The 21,722-nt window shown below is 51.8% G+C and overlaps 1 protein-coding gene across 3 annotated transcripts in view; it reads right to left on the bottom strand.

Moving 5' to 3' along the window:
• FANCA (FA complementation group A) overlaps nucleotides 1-21,722 on the bottom strand; it is a 157,119-nt gene that overhangs the window by 1,328 nt on the left and 134,069 nt on the right. The window lies entirely within an intron of this gene.

Below are 21,722 nucleotides of genomic sequence, written 5' to 3'. Positions count from 1 at the left end.
GTAGCCGCCTTACACAGCTGAACAGCGGAGGCGCCACGTCTAGCAGCCCAAGAGGGACCCACAGAACGAGTGGAATGAGCCTTAACAGAGGCTGGCACAGGTAAACCCTCCTGCGCATAAGCCTCACAAATAACTGAACGAAGCCAACGGGCTAACGTTTGCTTGTTGGCAGGCCAACCCCTCTTGTGAAAACCGAAGAGGACAAACAAAGAATCCGACTTCCTAACCGAAGCAGTCCGGTCCACATAGATTCTAAGTGCCCGGACCACATCCAAGGAAGCCTCACCAGCAGAAAGATCAGGTGACTGAAAAGCTGGCACAACAAGTTCCTGATTAATGTGGAACTTTGAAACCACTTTGGGCAAAAACTCAGGACGCGTGCGGAGCACTGCCCTGTCCTGGTGAAAAATCAGAAAAGGAGGGCGACAGGAAAGCGCCCCCAATTCTGAAACCCTCCTGGCCGAAGCAATTGCCAGGAGAAAAATGGTCTTAAACGTCAGCCACTTGAGCTCCACCGACTCAAGCGGCTCAAAAGGAGGACCCTGCAAGACCCTCAGTACCACCGTCAAGTCCCACGGAGCCACCGGAGGCACGAAGGGAGGCTGGATCCTGAGAACACCTTGGAAAAAGGTGTAAACATCTGGCAGTGTAGCAATCCGTCGCTGAAACCACACGGACAAAGCAGACACATGAACCTTCAGAGAGGCCAGGCGTAAGCCGAGGTCCAAACCCGATTGAAGAAATTCCAAGATTCTGGAAACCCGGAACACCTGCGGATCATAGTTTCTGGATTCACACCACTGAAAATAAGTGCGCCACACCCTGTGGTAAATCCGCGCGGAAGCAGGCTTGCGTGCCCTAAGCATGGTACCAATCACTGAACTGGAGAAACCCCTAGACCTCAAGACGGCTGTCTCAAGAGCCACGCCGTCAAAGACAGCCGACCCAGATCCGGGTAAAGGCAGGGCCCCTGAGACAACAGGTCCCGATGCTGAGGAAGAAGGTACGGAGCGTCGATGGAGAGGCACCTCAGATCGGAGTACCAAGGACGTCTGGGCCACGCCGGAGCCACCAGCACGAGCGTGCCGCCGTCCTGCTTGAATTTCCGCAGAACCCGAGGAAGTAAGGATATCGGAGGAAACAGATACGCCAGGTGAAACGTCCATTTCACCGACAGAGCGTCTACCAGACAGGCGCCTGCGTCTCTTGTCCTTGACCCGTAAACGGGCAACTTGTGATTGTGACGGGAGGCCATCAAGTCCAGCTCCGGCAGCCCCCACCTGTCCACGAGTAGCTGAAACACCTCTGGGTGAAGCGACCATTCCCCGGGATGCACATCGTGACGGCTGAGGAAGTCCGCCTCCCAATTGAGGACTCCGGGAATGAAGACTGCCGAGATCGCTGGAACGTGACACTCCGCCCAAGCAAGAATGCGAGACACCTCCGACATTGCTGCCCGACTGCGAGTTCCCCCTTGGTGGTTGATGTACGCCACCGTGGTGGCGTTGTCGGACTGCACCTGAACCGCCCTTCCGTGAAGAGCGGGGCCGGACGACTGCAGGGCCCTGTACACAGCCCGCAGTTCCAGGATGTTGATGGGGAGAAGTGCTTCTTCCGCGGACCAACGACCCTGAAGCGATAATGAGCCGGTCACTGCCCCCCAACCCCGAAGACTGGCATCCGTCGTGAGTAGGACCCAGTCCGGGATCCAAAAGGGGCGCCCCTCGACCAGATGCGCCGTCTGAAGCCACCAAGCCAAAGACTGCCGAACCTCCGCGGACAACACCAGCATCTGAGAGCGGATCCGGTGAGGTAACCCGTTCCATTCCGATAGAATCAGCCCCTGCAGGGGCCGGGAATGGAACTGGGCAAATTCCACCATGTCGAATGTCGACACCATGGACCCCAGAACTCTCATAGCTGAATGGACCGACAGGCGGCAACTGCTCAGGCAACTGTGTATCTGCAGCTGCAGGGAGGAGACCTTCTCTGGAGTCAGGAAAATCCGCTGCTGACGAGAATCCAGCAGGGCTCCCAAATGAGCCATCCGCTGTGATGGAATCAGGGAGGACTTCCAGTTTATCAACCACCCGTGTGCTTGAAGACAAGCAATGGTCAGGTGGAGATGTCGAAGAAGCACCTCCGGGGAGCTCGCCAGCAGCAGAAGATCGTCCAGGTACGGCAACAGACGTAGACCCTGACCCCGAAGGTGGGCAGCCATAACCGCCATCACCTTGGTGAACACCCTCGGAGCCGTGGAAAGGCCAAAAGGCAACGCCCGAAATTGGTAGTGATGGTTCAGGATAGCAAACCTCAGATACCGCTGATGTGCCGGTGCTATGGGCACATGGAGATAGGCGTCCTGGATATCGAGGGAGACCATATAATCCCCGGGTTCCATCGCCAGAATGATGGAACGTATCGTTTCCATCCTGAACCTGGAAACTCTGAGGTATCTGTTCAGAGACTTCAAATTCAGGATAGGGCGATGAGAACCATTGGGTTTCTGTACCAGAAACAGAGTAGAATAGTACCCCGTCCCGCGCTGAGACTGCGGAACGGGAACAATGACCCCTGCTTGTAGCAAGGATTCTATAGCTACCTGAATCTGACCAGCTTTGGTCTTGTCCAGAGAAGGACTCGCACAGAAAAACTGGTGGGGCGGCCTGAACCGAAAAGACAGGGCGTACCCCTGAGAGACTACTTCTCGAACCCAGGCATCCGTGGTGGTATTGTGCCAACACTGGGCGAATTGGAGAAGTCGGCCTCCCACTCTGGGGTCCCCCAGAGAGAGGCCCGTCCCATCAGGCAGCAGGCTTATCCTCCTGCTTGGAAGAAGGGCGCCGAGCACTCCATGCCTGCTTCTTGGGCTTGGGTGCGGCCTTGGTCGCCGAATGTCTCGGGAAGGACTGGCCCTTGGCCTTACCCTGAACCCGAAAGGACCGAAAGGCAGAGCTCCTCACTTTAGCCGGCGCAGAGGCCGAAGGGAGAAAAGCCGACTTGGACTTAGCCAAAGTATCCACTATTTTGTCCAAATCCGGACCAAGTAGTAAATCACCATTAAAAGGCAAGGCCTCCAGACCCTTTTTTTAATCTGCATCAGCCCTCCAGGACCTCAGCCACAGGGAGCGCCGAGCAGACACCGCTGCAGCCGACACCCTAGAAGTGAGCAGGCTGGCATCCAAAGACGCTTCCCCAATATAGGAAGCTGCATCCCGCATCTGTCCCACTAACGCTCTCTGGATATCCGGAGCCTCATCAGGAAAGGTATCCTCCAAGGCATTGGCCCATGCCTCAATGGCTTTAGCCACCCAGGAGATAGCCATGGACGGGCGAGCCACCGCCCCGGAAAGAGAATAAATGGACTTTAAACAAGTCTCCACCTTCCTGTCCGTGGGATCCTTCAAAGAGGAGATAGACGGCAATGGCAGCGTCGCGCTTTTGATCAAGCGGGTAACGTGGGAATCCACCGCCGGCGGAGTTTCCCATTTCCTGCAATGAGCTTCAGGAAAAGGATAGTTCGCCGCCAACCTCTTCTGTGGATGGAACCTCTTACTAGGTAATTGCCAGGCCGCCGCCATATGATCCGATAATTGATCAGACAGGGGGAACACAGTTGAGGTCACCTTGGCCTTTTTAAAATTAGGAAACTTCGACCTAGGAGCCGGCGCATCATCCTCAACATGTAGGATAGCCCGCACCGCCCTAACTAAGGCTGGAACATTAATGGAGGACTTAGCTTCCACCTCCTGCCCCATGACATCAGAGTCAGAGTCCTCATGGATTTCTCCATCATCTGAGGACACTTCCGAGTCCGACAACTGCGCAGCTAGTGAACTCACAACCGGACATTTAGACACCCTTGGTGGCACATCACCTTGCAACATGGACTGAAACGCCGAGGATGAAGCCGCCAGACTCTGTACGGAGCTGGATAGAACATCCACCCAAGGCGGAGGAGCCGTCGGAGCAAAACTCTGCAAAGGCACTACAGACTGACGCGTCCCTGGGGAAGACTGCACATACACAGGCAGTCCCGAGTAAGGACCCACAGTCTGGGCCCCGGGGGAAGACCGCAACATTTGTGGAACCCTCGGGGAATGGGGGATGGTGGGCTGCGGTAACGCCCTAGAAGGGACCGCTGATGGGACCGATAACCGGTCCGCAATAGACGCCAGCACCTGTGAAAACATCGCCCAAGGAGGGTCCTGTGATACAGGGGGGTTGGAGGGGTCCGGTACCAGCTGGCACCGCCCGCACAGACCATCCTGAGATAAGTCCTCCCCATCAACTCCAGCAGCACAACGTCTGCAGGAAAATAGCACAGGAGCCACAGAGCGCTCAGTCTCCTCATCAGACATGATACCGTAAATCACAAGAAATAGGTATCACCAGAGGAATTACGGTTTTAACACCCGCGCACTCACCAGTATGCGACACAACAGCCCAGATATGGTACTGTGTAGCACACAACAGTATGTGACTGACCCCACAAATACGTGTTTTATATAAGTGAGGGTCTCAGAAAAACGCCCTTCCCCCACACACCTGCCGGGCCGTAGGAGAAGGAAAGGGATAGTTATAAGCTGACAGTAAGGAGAATAAGTCACAGACAGGCAGCACTAGCAATAGTCACATACAATGCAGAAAAGTTAGTACTCACTGCATCTTCCGCTACAATCAACCGCCCAGATTCAGTGTCTGGGAGGGCTATAGCGCTGTGTACACTGTCCTTTTGCAGGGAAGAGGTACACAGGGGGACCGGTCCACTTGATACCGCCTGGGAGTCTGCGATGTGCCAGTAAAGATGGCCGCCGGAGACCTCAGAGGAGGAGTGGCCGAGAGATAAGAGCAGCTCAGCGACGCCAGACTGCTTGTTGAAAGGCGCGCTGAGCTGAGGGGAGGAGCCGCTAGACAGGGAAGGCTGCCTCCCCTGGCTAGCAATTAACCCCCGGGTTGCCGGTCCCGCTACCAGCCTGATACCCTGGTGGTCTAGCGGACACGCGGGGTATTCCTCAATTGAGGGGGAGCCCGCCGCCGCCGCTAGCGCCTCCGGTCTGTCCCCAGAGACCGGAGGCTCCTGACTGCATTGAAGTATCCGCGGCCCGCCGCACGCGGCGACCCGCGGCTTACCTGATCCCCGTCGCGTCCGGCAGCAGTCAAGGGAGTCCCCAGAGCCCGGCTAGTACAGGCTCTGGGGTCCCGCCGCGATCCCCAGAGCTGTACTGGCGTCGCGGCGCCAGCGGGGAGAAGGAGCGGCAGCGTGGACGTCCTAAAGGACAGTCTGATGCTGCCGCTCTAACAGTGTAAAAAAAGTAGAAAAAAATAAAAAATTTCTCTTTTAAAATAAAGCTTAGGGGCTGCTCCTGCAGCCCCACTGCGACAGGGTGACCCGACTCCGGCCGGGCACCAACTAAAACTGAGGTGCCTGTGGCCGGGGCGGGGTATAGAGGAGGACGGACCCAAGTGCATCCTGGGAGCAGCAAAGCTTTAACTGCGTGGTGCCCGTGGATCCAGATCCAGCTATACCCCAAGGTCAACCCTGTGGACCCTGAAGTAGAAACATACATTGCAACACATTCCTGCCTCTACTATGGCCACTAAGAGCATCCCACACTGATCCTACCACCAGTACTGAAGGCACTTCATAACTACCAGTAGGGTCAGACCTCTACCGCCTCCTTCCTTGGATTCAAAGCATGAATTACATGCTCTATACACTACACCCTTCTGCTAAAAGAGATACTGACAGTATTTGAATGAAAGGACACCCATCTCCCTTTTACTACCGAAGGAATCTCATCTGCTTTTTAGGAAAGAAGAGGACGGGACTATGGTTTGCTACTTCTATCTTCTAAGTCACGCCTTCATTTCCACTTTCTAGATCTGAAGCACAAATTAAAAAGGCCCTGCCTCAAACCATTAAACAACGTCCACTCCACTGGTGGACTAGAAAAAAAATAAATCTCATTGATAAATGAGGCTGGTTTGGCTTCCACAATTCTAGACTAGTCCTAAGGATGGATACCAGTGCACTTGGCTAGGGACAGAGGTGCATCCCTAACATGTCAAGGTCTCCGTGTTCCCAGCAAGAATACAATATTCCCATAAATATCTTTGAGGTACGAGTGGTGTTCTGAGCTCCTAGTTCATTGGCTAAGAATAAAATGGTGCCTCCCCAGACAAGAAGGATAGGGCCTTGGTAAGGTTTGCTCTTTTTTGAAAAAGGATCATGAAATCTGCCCTTACATATACACAGCAGAAGTGTCAGATTGAATAGATCTCTCAGGAGGAAGGCGAGGTGGCAAAGGATTCCGTCCAACAGGAATTTTTATTCCTGGTTTTTGGGGAAGATTCCAATAACCGAGAAAGGGATTTAAATAGAGCAGAGGTTCTCAAACTCAGTCCTCAGGACCCCACACTGGTCACATTTTCCAGATCACCCAGCAAGTGCACAGGTGTATTCACTACTCATTGACACATTTTAAAAGATCTACGGGTGGAGCTCATTCTGTTAGGAGACATGGAAAACATATCCTGTTTGGGGTCCTGAGGACAGAGTTTGAGATCCTGTTATCTATGGTTATTCTGTGTCCTAGTGGAGACATATACACCATTGTTCTATACACTGACATTAAAGGCCTCTAAGAAAACTGCAAGTGATGAAGAAAAAATCTCTCCTTTTCCTTGCACTTGTATAGTATTGTATTCATAGGGGGCGATTCAAATGTTTCTCACACCCCCTTCTGGTCGTCTATACAAATAGGCGCCCAACAGAGCAATTTGGTTGTTTCGCTGTTTGCCCATTAGTACTTAACGTGGCTACAAGCACCGGGTTTAGCCGCTCAAGGTGGCTAAACCAGTCTAAAGAAGTGGTCAGAGCACCCAAAAAATAAGTTATGGTGATCCAGCTCCCAGGATGCCTCACCATTCTCCACATATACGCCGGCCACAGGCATTCAGTTCTGTAAACAAGCCCAGGCAGGAGAAGGAAAGAGGAGAAGGAAGAACAATCGTACACCAAACACACTCTCAGCAAATGAGGGAATTTGTGACCGAAAAAAAAATTACCCAATGAAGCCAGGTGCATCATAGTGGGTGCCCTGTGGACCCTATGGACTACCAAAACTCTTTTTTTCTTCAGGGTCCATAGGGATCCACAGGAATACCATGGGGATGTCCTAAAGCAGTTCCCCTAAGGGTGAGGGATGCTCCTGAGCAGAAAAGAGAACTAGTCGCCCAAAGGAAGCATCCTGAGAGACAAAAGTATCAAAGGCGTAAAACATAAGAAAAGTGTTGACAGAAGACCACGTGGCTACCTTGCACAATTGTTCAGAAGAGGCACCATTACTAATCGCTCACGATGGCCCCACAGATCAGGCAGAATGTGCTGTCGCCATGTTTGGGACAGGGAGATCAGCCTGTGTGTACACCTGAGAGATAGTCATACAGTGCATCCGGAAAGTATTCACAACGCTTCACCTTTTCCACATTTTGTTATGTTACAGCCTTATTCCAAAATGGAATAAATTGTATTTAACCATCAAGCCAGAGTCTGTTTGTTAGCTGGCCATCCTCGTTTGTGAAAACCATATAGCACAAAAAGTGCATCTGATTTTCTGACAGTTTGTACACACCACAAATATATATGGAGAAAACGAACCACATCCAGGGAGGCTTCAACTACAGAAAGGTCTGAAAACTGAAAAGCTGGAGCCACAATCTCTTCATTCACATGAAAACGGGACACTACCTTAGGAAGGTAACCCTTCCTTGTACAGAGAATAGCTCTATCCTGGCGAAAAATCAAAAATGGGGAGCGACAAAGAAACGCTGCCAAATCAGAGATTCTGCGTGCAGAAGAGATAGTGAGGAGAAAAAGTGTCTTCGCTGTCAACCATTCCAAATCAACAGAGTCCAGAGGTTCAAATGGAGAAGCTTGTAGCCCCTTGAGAACTAAAGACAAATCCCACGGTGCTACCGGTGGGACAAAGGGTGGCTGAACTCTGAGTACCCCCTGAAAAAAAATTATACCATCCGGCAAAGAAGCAATCTTTCTCTGGAACCAGACTGACAGTGCAGAAACCTGCACTCTCAGGGTGGCCAGGTGGAGATCAAGGTCTAACCCAGCCTGGAGAAAAGCAAGTGCCCGGGAAACCCTAAAAACCTTAGGGTCATACTCTCTGTGTGAATACCATTTACCAAAAGAATGCCAAACTCTGTAATAGATGCGGGCAGAGGAAGGTTTTCGTGCCCTAATCATCGTTTGAATCACAGAACTGGAGAAACCTTTGGCTCTTAAGATGGAAGATTCAAGAGCCACACCGTCAAAGACAGACTGGGTAAGTCCGGATGTAGACAGGGACCCTGCACTAACAGATCTGGCCACAGAGGAAGAGGAAACGGAGCGTCTATGGATAGATTCCGTATGTCGGTGAAACAATGACATCTGGACCAAGCAGCAGCCACTAGTATTACAGTTCCGCCTTCCTCCTTGAATTTCCTGAGGACCCTTGGAAGGAGGGAATCGAAGGAAAGAGATATGCCAGTTTGAACTCCCAATTTACTGCCAATGCTTCCACTAAGGCGGCTGAGGGGTCTCTGGTCCTGAACCTGTAACTGAGGACCTTGTGGTTGTGATGCGATGTCATGAGGTCTATGTCCGGTAGGCCCCATTTGTTCACTAGGAGTTGAAAAATCCCCAGGTGAAGAACCCACTCTCCGGCGTGTATATCCTGACGACTTGGGAAGTCCGCTTCCCAGTTGAGGACTCCGGAGATTAATATTGCAGAGATAGCCGGAAGATGACGTTCTGCCCAGATCAGAATGTTTGTCACTTCCCTCATGGCTGCGTGACATTGTGTGTCTACTTGATGATTGAGATAGGCTACTGTGGTCACGTTGTAGGACTGAATTTGGACCGGCCTGCCCTGGAGCAGGTCCTGTGCCATGATGTGTGCTTTGTATACTGCTCAAAGCTCCAGAATGTTTATGGGCAGATGACTTTCCTTATTTTTCCATCTTCCCTGAAAGGTGTGATGACCAGTCACTGCCCCCATCCGCTAAGACTGGCGTCCGTGGTGATAAGCACCCATTTTGGAATCCAATGGGTGCCCTTTGTCTAGATGATCCTTTTGTAGCCACCACAAGAGAGAGACGAACCTCCGGAGTGAGAAGGATCCTCTGGGACTTTATTAGATGATACTATCCGTTCCACCGGGAGATGAATCAATTTTTGCAGAGGCCTGGAGTGGAACTGAACATATTCCACCATGTCGAAGGTGGATACCATTGACCCCAGGACCTGCATCGCTTATAGAATGGATACCCTTCGATTGTGTAGCATTTTCCGAATTTGCAATGATAGGGCCGCAATCTTGTAATCTGGCAGAAAAACACTTTGTGTCTGAGAATCCCAAAATGCCCCCAGATGTACCATCCGCTGGGTTGGAGAAAGAGAGGATTTCTTCCAATTGATGATCTAGCCGTGCATCTATAGACAGGCCATGGTCAGTTGGAGATGGTGTTGTAGAACAGCTGGAGACTGTGCCAAATATCAGGTGTCCAGATATGGTAGTATTCTGATTCCCTGACGCCTGAGGTAGGCCGTCATAACTGCCATTATTTTGGTGAAGACCTGAGGGGCCGTTGATAGACCAAAGGACAGTGCCTGAAATCTGTAATGTTGTTGCAGGACAGCAAACCGTAGAAATTGTTGGTGGGATGATGTAATAGGCACATGCAGATACACATCCTGAATGTCCAGGGAAGCCATAAAATCCCCAGGTTCCATTGCCAAAATAATTGATCGAAGAGTCTCCATATGGAACTTGGGTACACGGATGAACTCTTTGAGGGTTTTCAGATTTAGAATAGGGCGATAAGACCCATTCGGTTTCTGAACTAAAAATAGATTGGAATAATATCCACTTCTTTGTTGACCCACAGGAACCGGGATTATCACCCCAGCCCACAGCAGGGAGTAAATAGCCTCCTGGAGGGCCAAGGCCTTTATATAATCTGATGGAGGATCTGTGCAAAAGAACTCTGGGGAGGATGCCTCCAAAAAGTGAGGGCATACCCCTGAGAGACCACTTCTTGGACCTAGGCGTCTGTTGTTGTTTGATGTCAGTAGTCCGCAAATTGAGGAAGTCGGCCTCCCTCCATATGATCCCAGGAGTTGGCCTGCCCCATCAGGCAGAGGGTTTGTCATCCATCTTAGAAGCTGGACGTCTGGCCGGCCAGGACCTTTTAGTTTGCTGCTTGGTTGTCCTATGAGAACTAGACGGCCTAGAGGAAGACTGTCCTTTTGCTCGTCCCTGAGAACTAAAGGACTGAAAAGAAGACTGCCTAGACTACAACGTAGCTGTTGATGGCAGACTTGCAGATTTTGAAGCTGCCAGAGTAGCTATTATCTTATCTATTCTACTCCAAAAAGTATATTCCCCCCCCAAAAAATGTAAGGATTCCAGAGCCTTCTTTGACCCTGTATCTGCTTTCCAGGACCTTAACCAAAAGGGCCCTACGCGCAACAACCAAAGGTGCCGATGCTTTAGAAGCCAGGAGCCCAGCATCTATTGCAGCTTCTCCCAAATAGGAGGCCGCTTCCCGTATGTGGGAGATATGTGTCAGCTGTTCTCTGGTAGCATTTGTTCCTCAACAGCCTTGGCTACCCAAGCCCCAGCCATAGCTGGTCGAGTAACAGCTCCAGATGATGAAAATACTGCTTTAAGACATGTTTCAAATTTTCCTATCTGTAGGATCTATAAGTGAAGATGCTAACGGAATAGGCAACATAGCATTCCTGACTAAATGTGTCACATGAGCATCCACAGTAGGAGGGATTTCCCACTTAGTACATTCAGTAACATTAAACCGTTTATCCAGGTTACTCCACGCCTCTTCCATAAGTTCAGTGAACTGCTCAGATTTAGGAAACTCAGCTTTTACCACCTTCTGGTGTTTAAACACTGGAGTCTGCTTTCCAGGAAAGATATCTAACCGCCCTCACCAAAGAAGTAACATCCTCTGTAGAAGGATGGTCCTCCTCTCCTGAGCTAGACCCCGGAGAAAAACCCTGCGCATCATCTGATTCCTCCGATGATGTGTCTGATTCTATATGCTGAGCAGACTGATAAAAAGATAACCTCCGCTTAGGCGCCTTAGTGACTACTGGTCTGTTCGCCGACTGAGCCATACTCTGACTTGAGTGGGCATAAACATCCACCCAGGAAGGATGTATAGGGGGAGCAAACATAGCATGCTGTGGGTATCCCATTAACGGAGGGGGATGCAGTCAGGAAACCGACAGTCAAAACGCCGACCACCGCCTTCCCGACTGTCAAATCCCAGCAGGGTGCTAATGACAGGTCGACGTTTCAGGGCTCCCGGGGGGACTTAGGGTTAGGCATCCCCCGGCAGGGTTAGGCTAGGGGAAGTTAGGCACCCCCGGGGGAGGTTAGGGTTAAGCACCCCCCCTGGGAGACTTAGGTTTAGGCTGTGGGGACATGGGGGATTTGAACTGCCGGTCAGACGCCCGGCGGTAATACATACTGATTCCAACGGAGGCAGTGTGGGAGTAGCCAAAAGATCCACTAGCTGCGTCATCACCTGAGACAAGGAGGACACCCAAGATGGCTCCTGCACAGGGCTGGTATACTGGACTGGTGAAGTGCTTCTTTAGAACAGACAGGGCACAAACCATCCTTTATAAAGTCCTGAGGGTATAAGCTTGCCAAACATTACATAAAACCAGCACAGGGACCTCTGCCTCCTTGTTTCCCTTTTGACATATCAATAATAAAGGTAACAGTGCAATGTAATGCGACAGCCTTCACGGATAACAAGTAAATGTGAAGTACCAAGGAAAACCCCCCACACACCTGTAACAGACGGATGAGGAGAATAAACATTGATAGTTATAACTGACAGTCAGAAGATACTGCCATCAACACAGCAGCTAGCAAATAGTCACATACAATGCATATATAACTAAGTTGCCATAGAACCTGTATCAACTACTCAAACGCGAGGCTTGGTAGGATATATATACCTGACCTGCTTCAACAGTGCACCGATAATGAACGGTGAGCGTGTTATATGCACGAGGAGGGTAGGAGGAGCGGACCCAGACGCGGGAAAACCTTTGATGGGTCGGGGGAGGAGCTGCCGGGGGAGAGCCTACCTCCCCTAAGCTGCATCAACCGGCAAGGTACGCTGGCCTCAAGGCATCAGTAGCATCTGCTGCCGATCCACTGTGTCAGACGATAAGGCCCTGTGGTCTAGTGATGGCGCGAACGGCCCCGGGTCCTCACTGCAGCAGCTTCCGGTGTGTCTCTAGCGCTAGAAGCAAGGACTGCCACGCGCGATTCCCCGTAAGCGAGGAATCACCTTACCTGACATCTCCGTGCATCCGGTTGCAGACTGGGCCCCAGCATCGCTGCTAGCAAGCTCTGCCGTGACCCGCCAAAATCACCAGAGACGTTACTGGTGGTGCGGCCCAGTGGAGGTAGACTGAGTCGCAGTGCATGCGTCTTAATTCAGACGCTTAGCACTGCTAACTCAAAAACAAAAGTAAAACAAAATAAAAGCTTGGGACTGCCTGAGCAGTCCCGTGACAAAGGTGCGTCTGAATCCCGTCGCACCAAACAAACAACTGAATGCCTGTGACCAGGGGCGGGGTATATGTGGAGGAGGACCGTAAGGAATCTTGGGAGCTGAAAGCTTAACTGTTTGGTGCCTGAATCACTCCAACCACATTATCCCCATGGTATTCCTGTGGATCCCTAAAGGACCCTGAAGAAGAAAAAACAGACTTTCTTTTTCAGGGTCCATAGGGCTCGACAGGGAGACAATGTGGTGTAGGTGGTACTTGGAGGACCGGACACCAACAGCAAAGCTTTTTTCTATCCCAGGATGCTCCGGTCCTTCCCCTTATACCCCGCCCAGAGCCTAAAGGCAACTCAGTTTAGTTGGTGTTCAGTGGGAGCTGGATCACCGTTAGAACAGCGGGGCTGCTTTTAAGTTTTATGATCTATTTTTTACTACAGAGCAAGCAGTGCTAGACAGTCCCCTGGACATCTGCACTGCTGCTCCATCACCCCTCTGCGGTGGCGAGACTCCAGCCATTGGCTAGGTACTCTCGACAGGGCTCCGAGGGGACCTAGCTAGCATGGCTCCTCGGACCCCAGCCGGGACTCAAAAAGACAGGTAGGGCGGGCTCCGCATCTATGTGCAGTCTTAACTCCAGTCTCAGGAGACAGACCGGAGGCACTGATGTGGACACTGGTTCATCCGGGACTCCACGAGACCACCAGGGCATAACCTATACTGGCGCAGAGGACCACTATGGCAAGGGACCCTGTGGTTAATGTCAGCATAAGGGAGAAGGTTCTCTCTCAGCGGCCCCTCCCCCAGCTCAGGGTGCCATTCCACTGCGGTCTTGCTGCTCCTCCCTCACCCTCCGCCCCCTCAGAGACTCAAGGCAGCCATTTTCTGCAACAGCCTCAGGTCTCCGGGAACGCAGGGTACGGTCTCCCTGTATACCCCTCCCAGGAGATAGGTTATACAGCGCTATTTCCTACCAGCCACTGCGGTCTGTGTAGTTGAATTTAGTGCCCACTGCAGATAACTTGTATGCTCTGCATTGTATGTGACTTGTGCTAGCGCTGCTGTATGTTTATTTTCCTTAACTGTTAGCGAATACCTTTCCCTTTCTTTCATTATAACCCTGGAATACTAAGGTATAGGGGGTTCACTGTACCTCACATCTACCTGTATTTGTGGGAGCTGTCACATACTGTATTTCTACTTCAGGGTCCATAGGGGGTCCACAGGGTTGACCTTGGGGTATAGCTGGATCTGGATCCATGGGCACCACGCAGTTAAAGCTTTAGCTGCTCCCAGGATGCACTTGGGTCCGTCCTCCTCTATACCCCGCCCCCGGCCACAGCACCTCAGTTTGAGTTGGTGCCCGGCCGGAGTCGGGTCACCTGCGCAGGGGGGCTGCAGGAGCAGCCCCCAAAAGCTTTCTATTTTTATTTAAAATAAAAAAAAAGAAGAGCCTGTTAGATTTTTATTTTAAAACAGAGGCTCTAGTGTGGCAGCGACGGGCTGTCTATGCAGACGCCCACGCTGCCGCTCTCTTTCCCCGCTGGCGCCGCTGGCCTCCCGCCGCTGGGGATCGCGGCGGGAGGCCAGAGTCCGTACTAGCCGGACTCTGGGTCCCTCCCTGGACTGCTGCCGGAGTCGCCGGGGACAAGGTAAGCCGCGAGTCGCCGATTAGCGGCGGCTCGCGGGTTTTGCCTGCAGATGCAGTCCTTTGCCCCCGGTCCTAGGGGACAGACCGGGGGACGCTAGCGGCGGGCTCCCCCTCTGAGGAGGAATAACCCGTGGGACCACTAGACCACCAGGGATATATGGCAAGCGGGATGCCGGCAAGCCCTGGGGTTAATATGCTAGCCAGGGGAGGAAGCCTTCCCTGTTTAGCGGCTCCTCCCCTCAGCTCAGCGCGCCTTTCAGCACGGAGTCTGGCGTCACTGAGCTGCAGCTACTCGGCCACTCCTCCTCTGAGGTCTCCAGCGGCCATTTTCTCACAGTGGCAGCGCAGATCTTCCGGTCCCCCTGTGTACCTCTCCCCTGATTAAGGACAGCGTACATAGCACTATAGCCCTCCCAGACATTGAATCTGGGCAGGTTGATTGTAGTGGAAAGGTGCAGTGAGTATATCTTCCTGCATGGTATGTGACTTTTGCTAGTGCTGCCTGTCTGTGCTTATTTTCCGCTTACTGTCAGTTTATACCTATCCCTTTACTTCTCCTACAAGCCCTACAGGTGTGTGGGGGAGGGGCGTTTCTACTGACCTCACTTATATAGATCACGTATTTGTGAGGTCCGTCACATACAGTTGTGTGCTACACAGTGCCGTATTGTGGGCTGTTGTTTAGCACACCGGTGAGTGCGTTTTCTTCTGCCCTGTTGCCAGATATATTTTTTGACTATATAATATATTCTGTCATGTCAGACGAGGAGGTTGAGCGCTCAGTGGCTCCGGTGTTGGCCTCCTGCGGACGCTGTTCTGCAGGAGTAGATAGGGAGGATTTGTCACAGGATGGCCTGTGTAGTCGATGCCAGGTGGCTCCTGGTCCATCCAGACCTTCTCTGGCGCAGGAACCACCGTGGGCGATGTTTTCTCAAGTGCTGGTGTCTATTGCGGACCGTCTGTCGGTCCCGACTGCTCTCCCTACTAGGTCGTTGCCCCAGCCGACCATCCCCCATTCCCCGGGTGTCCCGCAGTTATTGCGGAGTCCTCCTGGGTCTCAGTCGGTGGGTCCCTATGCGGGGTTGCCTATGTATATACAGGCTTCCCCTGTGCCGCAGCAGCCTGTGGTACCTTTTCAGGCCCCTATGGTGACTCCTCCACCCTGGGTGGATGTGCTCTCCAACTCCGTGCAAAATTTGGCGGCCGCTTCCTCGGCTTTTCAGTCAATGTTGCAGACTGACATGCCTTCTAGGATTTCAAAACGCCCACTCATGACACGGGCTGCTCAGGTATCGGACTCAGAGGGTTCCTCAGATGATGGGGAGGTCCCTGATGACACTGACTCGGACGCCTCGGTCCAGGAAATGGATACCAAGTCGTCCATTAATGTGCGAGCACTAGTTAGGGCGGTGCGAGCTATTCTTCTTATAGAGGATGAGGCACCGGTTCCTAAGTCGAAGTTTCCTAGTTTCAAAAAAAACTAAGGTGGCTTCTGCGGTGTTTCCCCTGTCGGATCAGTTGACGGATCATATGGCGGTAGCTTGGCAGGCGCCCAGTAAGAGATTCCTTCCTCAGAAGCGGTTGGTTTCTAATTACCCCTTCCCTGAGGCACATTGTAAAAAATGGGAAACTCCACCGGCGGTGGATTCCCATGTCACCCGTTTAACTCGGGGCGCCACCTTACCATTACCGCCGATATCCTCGCTGAAGGATCCCACGGACAGGAAAGTTGAGACTTGCTTAAAGTCTATTTACTCCCTCTCCGGGGCGGTGGCCCGACCGTCCATGGCCATCTCCTGGGTGGCCAAGGCCATTGAGGGGTGGGCCAATGCATTGGAAGATACCTTCCCGGACGACGCTCCGGATGTCCAGCGGGCGTTGTTGGGACAAATGAGGGACGCTGCTTCTTACATTGGAGAAGCTTCTTTAGATGCTAGTCTGCTGACCTCGAGGGTATCGGCTGCAGCGGTGTCTGCCCGCCGATCCTTATGGTTGCGGTCCTGGAGAGCGGACTCTGATTCAAAGAAAGGTCTGGAGGCCTTACCTTTCAATGGGGAATTACTATTTGGTCCGGACTTGGACAAAATAGTGGACACCCTGGCTAAATCCAAGTCGGCCTTCCTCCCTTCGGCGGCACTGCCTGCTAAGGTTCGGAGTTCGGCTTTTCGTTCCTTTCGGGTTCAGGGTAAGGCGAAAGGTCAGTCCTTCCCGAGACAGTCTGCGAGTAAGACGGCCTCTAAACCCAAGAAGCAAGCCTGGAGTGCTCGGCGCCCTTCTTCCAAGCAGGAAGATAAACCTGCGGCCTGATGGGACGGGCCTCCCTCTGGGGGACCTCAGAGTGGGAGGCCGACTTCTTCTATTTGCCCAGTGCTGGCACAATACCACCACGGATGCCTGGGTTCGAGAAGTGGTCTCCCAGGGGTACGCCCTGTCTTTTCGGCACAGACAACCCCACCAGTTTTTCTGCACAAGTCCTTCTCAGGACAAGACCAAGGCGTTACAGGTTCAGGAGGCTATAGAGTCCTTGCTGAAAGCAGGGGTCATTGTTCCCGTTCCTCATTCACAACGAGGGACGGGGTATTATTCGTCTCTGTTTCTGGTGCAGAAACCCAATGGTTCTCATCGCCCTATCCTCAACTTGAAGTCTCTGAACAAATTCCTCAGAGTTCCCAAGTTCAGGATGGAAACGTTACGTTCCATCATTCTGGCGATGGAACCGGGGGATTACATGGTGTCCCTGGACATCCAGGACGCCTACCTCCATGTTCCGATAGCATCTTCACACCAGCGGTATCTGAGGTTCGCTATCCTTCAACACCACTATCAGTTCCGGGCGCTACCCTTTGGTCTCTCCACGGCACCGAGGGTGTTCACGAAGATTATGGCGGTCATGGCCGCACATCTTCGGAACCAGAATGTACGGCTGCTGCCGTACCTGGACGACCTCCTGTTGCTGGCGAGCTCCCCGGAGGTACTGCTTCAACATCTCCACCTGACGATCGCTTGCCTGCAAGCACACGGGTGGTTGATAAATTGGAAAAAGTCCTCCCTGATTCCATCACAGCGGATGGTTCATTTGGGAGCCCTGCTGGATTCGCGTCAGCAAAGGATCTTCCTGACTCCGGAGAAGGTCGCCTCCCTACAGCTGCGGATACGCAGTTGCCTGAGCCGTTGCCGCCTGTCGGTCCATTCGGCTATGAGAGTTCTGGGGTCCATGGTGTCGACATTCGACATGGTGGAATTTGCCCAGTTCCATTCCCGGCCCCTGCAGGGGCTGATTCTATCAGAATGGAACGGGTTACCTCACCGGATCCGCTCTCAGGTGCTGGTGTTGTCTCCGGACGTTCGGCTATCTTTGGCTTGGTGGCTTCAGACAGCTCATCTGGTCGAGGGGCGCCCCATTTTGGATCCCGGACTGGGTCCTGCTCACGACGGATGCCAGTCTCCGGGGTTGGGGGGCAGTGACCGGCTCTTTGTCGCTTCAGGGTCGTTGGTCAGCGGAAGAAGCACTTCTCCCCATCAACATCCTGGAACTGCGGGCAGTATACAGGGCCCTGCAGTCGTCCGGCCCCGCTCTTCACGGAAGGGCGGTACAGGTGCAGTCCGACAACGCCACCACGGTGGCGTATATCAATCACCAAGGCGGAACTCGCAGTCAGGCAGCGATGTCGGAGGTGTCTCGTATCCTGACTTGGGCGGAGGGTCACATTCCAGCGATCTCGGCGGTCTTCATCCCCGGAGTCCTCAATTGGGAGGCGGACTTCCTCAGCCGTCACGACGTGCATCCCGGGGAATGGTCGCTTCACCCAGAGGTGTTTCAGCTACTCGTGGACAGGTGGGGACTGCCGGAGCTGGACTTGATGGCCTCCCGTCACAATCACAAGTTGCCCGTTTACGGGTCAAGGACAAGAGACGCAGGTGCAAGTCTGGTGGACGCGCTGTCGGTGAAATGGACGTTTCACCTGGCGTATCTGTTTCCTCCGATATCCCTGCTTCCTCGGGTTCTGCGGAAATTCAAGCAGGACGGCGGCATGCTCGTGCTGGTAGCTCTGGCGTGGCCCAGACGTCCTTGGTACTCCGATCTCAGGAGTCTCTCCATCGACGCTCCGTACCTTCTTCCTCAGCGTCGGGACCTGTTGTCTCAAGGGCCCTGCCTTTACCCGGATCTGGGTCGGCTGTCTTTGACGGCGTGGCTCTTGAGACAGCCGTCTTGAGGTCTCGGGGCTTCTCCAGTTCGGTTATTGGTACCATGCTCAGGGCACGCAAGCCTGCTTCAGCACGGATTTATCACAGAGTGTGGCACACTTACTTTCAGTGGTGTGAGTCCAGACATTATGATCCTCAGGTGTTCCGAGTTTCTAGGATCTTGGAATTTCTTCAGTCAAGATTGGATCTCGGCTTACGCCTTGCATCTCTGAAGGTTCATGTGTCCGCCTTGTCCGTGTGGTTTCAATGGCGGATTGCAATATTACCAGACGTTCACACCTTTTTCCAAGGTGTTCTCAGGATCCAGCCTCCCTTTGTGCCTCCTGTGGCTCCTTGGGACTTGGCGATGGTGCTACGGGTCCTGCAGGGTCCTCCGTTTGAGCCTCTTGAGGCGGTGGAGCTCAAGTGGCTGACATTTAAGACGGTTTTTCTCCTGGCAATTGCTTCGGCCAGGAGGGTGTCTGAATTGGGGGCGCTTTCCTGTCGCCCTCCTTTCCTGATTTTTCACCAGGACAGAGCGGTGCTCCGCACTCGTCCTGAGTTTTTGCCCAAAGTGGTCTCGAAGTTCCATATTAATCAGGAACTTGTTGTGCCAGCTTTTCAGTCCCCTGATCTTTCAGCTGGTGAGACTTCCTTAGATGTGGTCCGGGCGCTTAGAATTTATGTAGACCGGACGGCTTCGGTTAGGAAGTCTGATTCCTTGTTTATCCTCTTTGGTTTTCACAAGAGGGGTTGGCCTGCCAACAAACAAACGTTAGCCCGTTGGCTTCGTTCCGTTATTTGTGAGGCTTATGCACAGGAGGGCTTACCTGTGCCAGCCTCTGTTAAGGCTCATTCCACTCGTTCTGTGGGTCCCTCTTGGGCTGCTAGACGTGGCGCTTCTGCTGTTCAGCTGTGTAAGGCGGCCACTTGGTCTTCAATTCAAACGTTTTTGAGGTTCTATGCGTTTGACACCTTTGCCTCTCAGGATGCATCCTTTGGGCGCCGGGTACTCCTTTCAGCACAGGAGCGTCCCCGCCCTTAGTTGTACTGCTTTGGGACATCCCCAAGGTCAACCCTGTGGACCCCCTATGGACCCTGAAGTAGAAAACAAGAGATATGGTAAGAACTTACCTTTGTTATCTCTGTTTCTACGAAGTCCATAGGGTCCACAGGGCGCCCGCCCTGACGCACCTGGCTTCAAATGGGCTGTGTGGCTGGTCACCGGTTTTCCGTCTCCCATTTCTGTGAGTATGGTTTCTTGTGTGTTCCAGTCTTCCTTCTCTCTGTTTAGTCTCCTCCTCCGGCCTTGGCTGCTTACCAACTGAGGTGCTGTGGCCGGGGGCGGGGTATAGAGGAGGACGGACCCAAGTGCATCCTGGGAGCAGCTAAAGCTTTAACTGCGTGGTGCCCATGGATCCAGATCCAGCTATACCCCAAGGTCAACCCTGTGGACCCTATGGACTTCGTAGAAACAGAGATAACAAAGGTAAGTTCTTACCATATCTCTTGTTATCTGTGTTCCGCACTACACTGTGCCATATTGTACATTTATCTGGGTTGCTCACTGCACTGTGCCAGATTGTGTGCTATATTATCCTTGCAGCTATGTCTAGCAAAGGCAAGAACAACAAGCACAAACAAAAATCCGGAGAATACCACTCTGCGCTCACCCAAGATATAGAATTTACTTATCTTCAATATGAAGTCCTGATCTTGGGACCTCAAATCCTTTTTATATTGGACACTTTATATGATAGGTGTGGGATGTATGTTCCAATGTTGATGAATATGTGGGAACATAAAACATAGAAAACAATCTAGTGCAGACAAAAAACCAGAGAGACAAAATTTCCCAAAAAATAAAAGTGTTTTAATTGGTATATTAAAACACTTTTATTTTTTTGGAAATTTTGTCTCTTTGGTTTTTAAATGTGCCTTTTTTTCCATTTTAATATGGACATATGGAGAGCATATACCTGAATGGACTATATATGTATTAATTTGGGGTAGATCATATACACCCCTATATGTGAATTATTGTGTACTCAAGTGAATTCTTATACGTCTGCACTAGATTGTTTTCTATGTTTTATGTTCCCACATATTCATCAACATTGGAACATACATCCCACACCTATCATATAAAGTGTCCAATATAAAAAGGATTTGAGGTCCCAAGATCAGGACTTCATATTGAAGATAAGTAAATTCTATATCTTGGGTGAGCGCAGAGTGGTATTCTCCGGATTTTTGTTTGTGTTAATGTAATTTTGGTGAGGATAACACCAAGGAGATTTACCCTTTAGCAGCCTTTGTAGCGCAATTGTTGGCAGATATCACCTTCTACATTCTTCTAAGAACAACAAGCAGCCTGCTGCTACCACTCTGGTTTCTTGTAAGTCCTGTTTAGCAGGCTTAGCTTCAGAGGATCTCATTCAAGATGGTCTGTGTGCATCTTGTTATACGGCACCTAGTCCATCAGCCCCTGCATCCTCTCCTCAGGACCCCCCCGGGCTTCTTTTTCACAGGTGTTGGCAAAAATTGCAGACCACCTAGTGGTCCCTGTGGTAGCTCCCCCTATGGGATGGCCACAGCAGTTACTCCCTGCAAACCCTTTGCCTCCCCCATGGGTAGATGTACTCTCTACCTCAGTGCAGAGTCTGGCGACAGCCTTTCAACAAATGTTGCAAAAGGAGAGACCCTTACCTAGTAAACCTACTAAGCGTGCTGTGTTATCTTCCTAGTCCACCCAGCTATTAGATTCTGAGTTATCATCTGGGGAGGCAGAAGGCCAGATCTCTCTCACTCTGGCTCCCCATCGGGACATGAGGAGCCCCCCTCTAAATTGAATATACCTGCACTTGTGAGAGCTGTAAAATCTACTCTTCAAATAGAAGAGGTAGAACCCACTCCTCGGGCTAAAGAGACACTCTTTAAGCGACAGAAGGTAGTTTTGACAGAGTTTCCTCACTCTGATCACCTATCTGATCTAATGAGTGAAGAATGGAATATGCCCAGTAAAAGGTTTCAGATGACTAAATGCTTGATTTCTTTTTACCCTCTTCCAGCTACTGATTGCACTAAATGGGAAGTTCCCCCTGCAGTGGATTCCCACGTGACAGGCCTGGTTAGGAACGCTACCTTACCTATCTATATCCTTAAAGGAGACTACGGATAGAAGGATTGAAGCTTGCCTGAAGTCTATATGCTCTCTTACAGGAGCTATTACTCGTCCTGCTCAGGGCTACGGCCTGGGTGGCAAAAGCCATTGAGA

This window comes from Taudactylus pleione, unplaced genomic scaffold (assembly GCF_031769625.1).
Source record: "Taudactylus pleione unplaced genomic scaffold, aTauple2 ptg000484l, whole genome shotgun sequence".
In the NCBI taxonomy this organism is placed as follows: Eukaryota; Metazoa; Chordata; class Amphibia; order Anura; family Myobatrachidae; genus Taudactylus; species Taudactylus pleione.
Note: the sequence above shows the minus strand (reverse complement) of the source record. Positions and strands in the feature narration are given on the sequence as shown.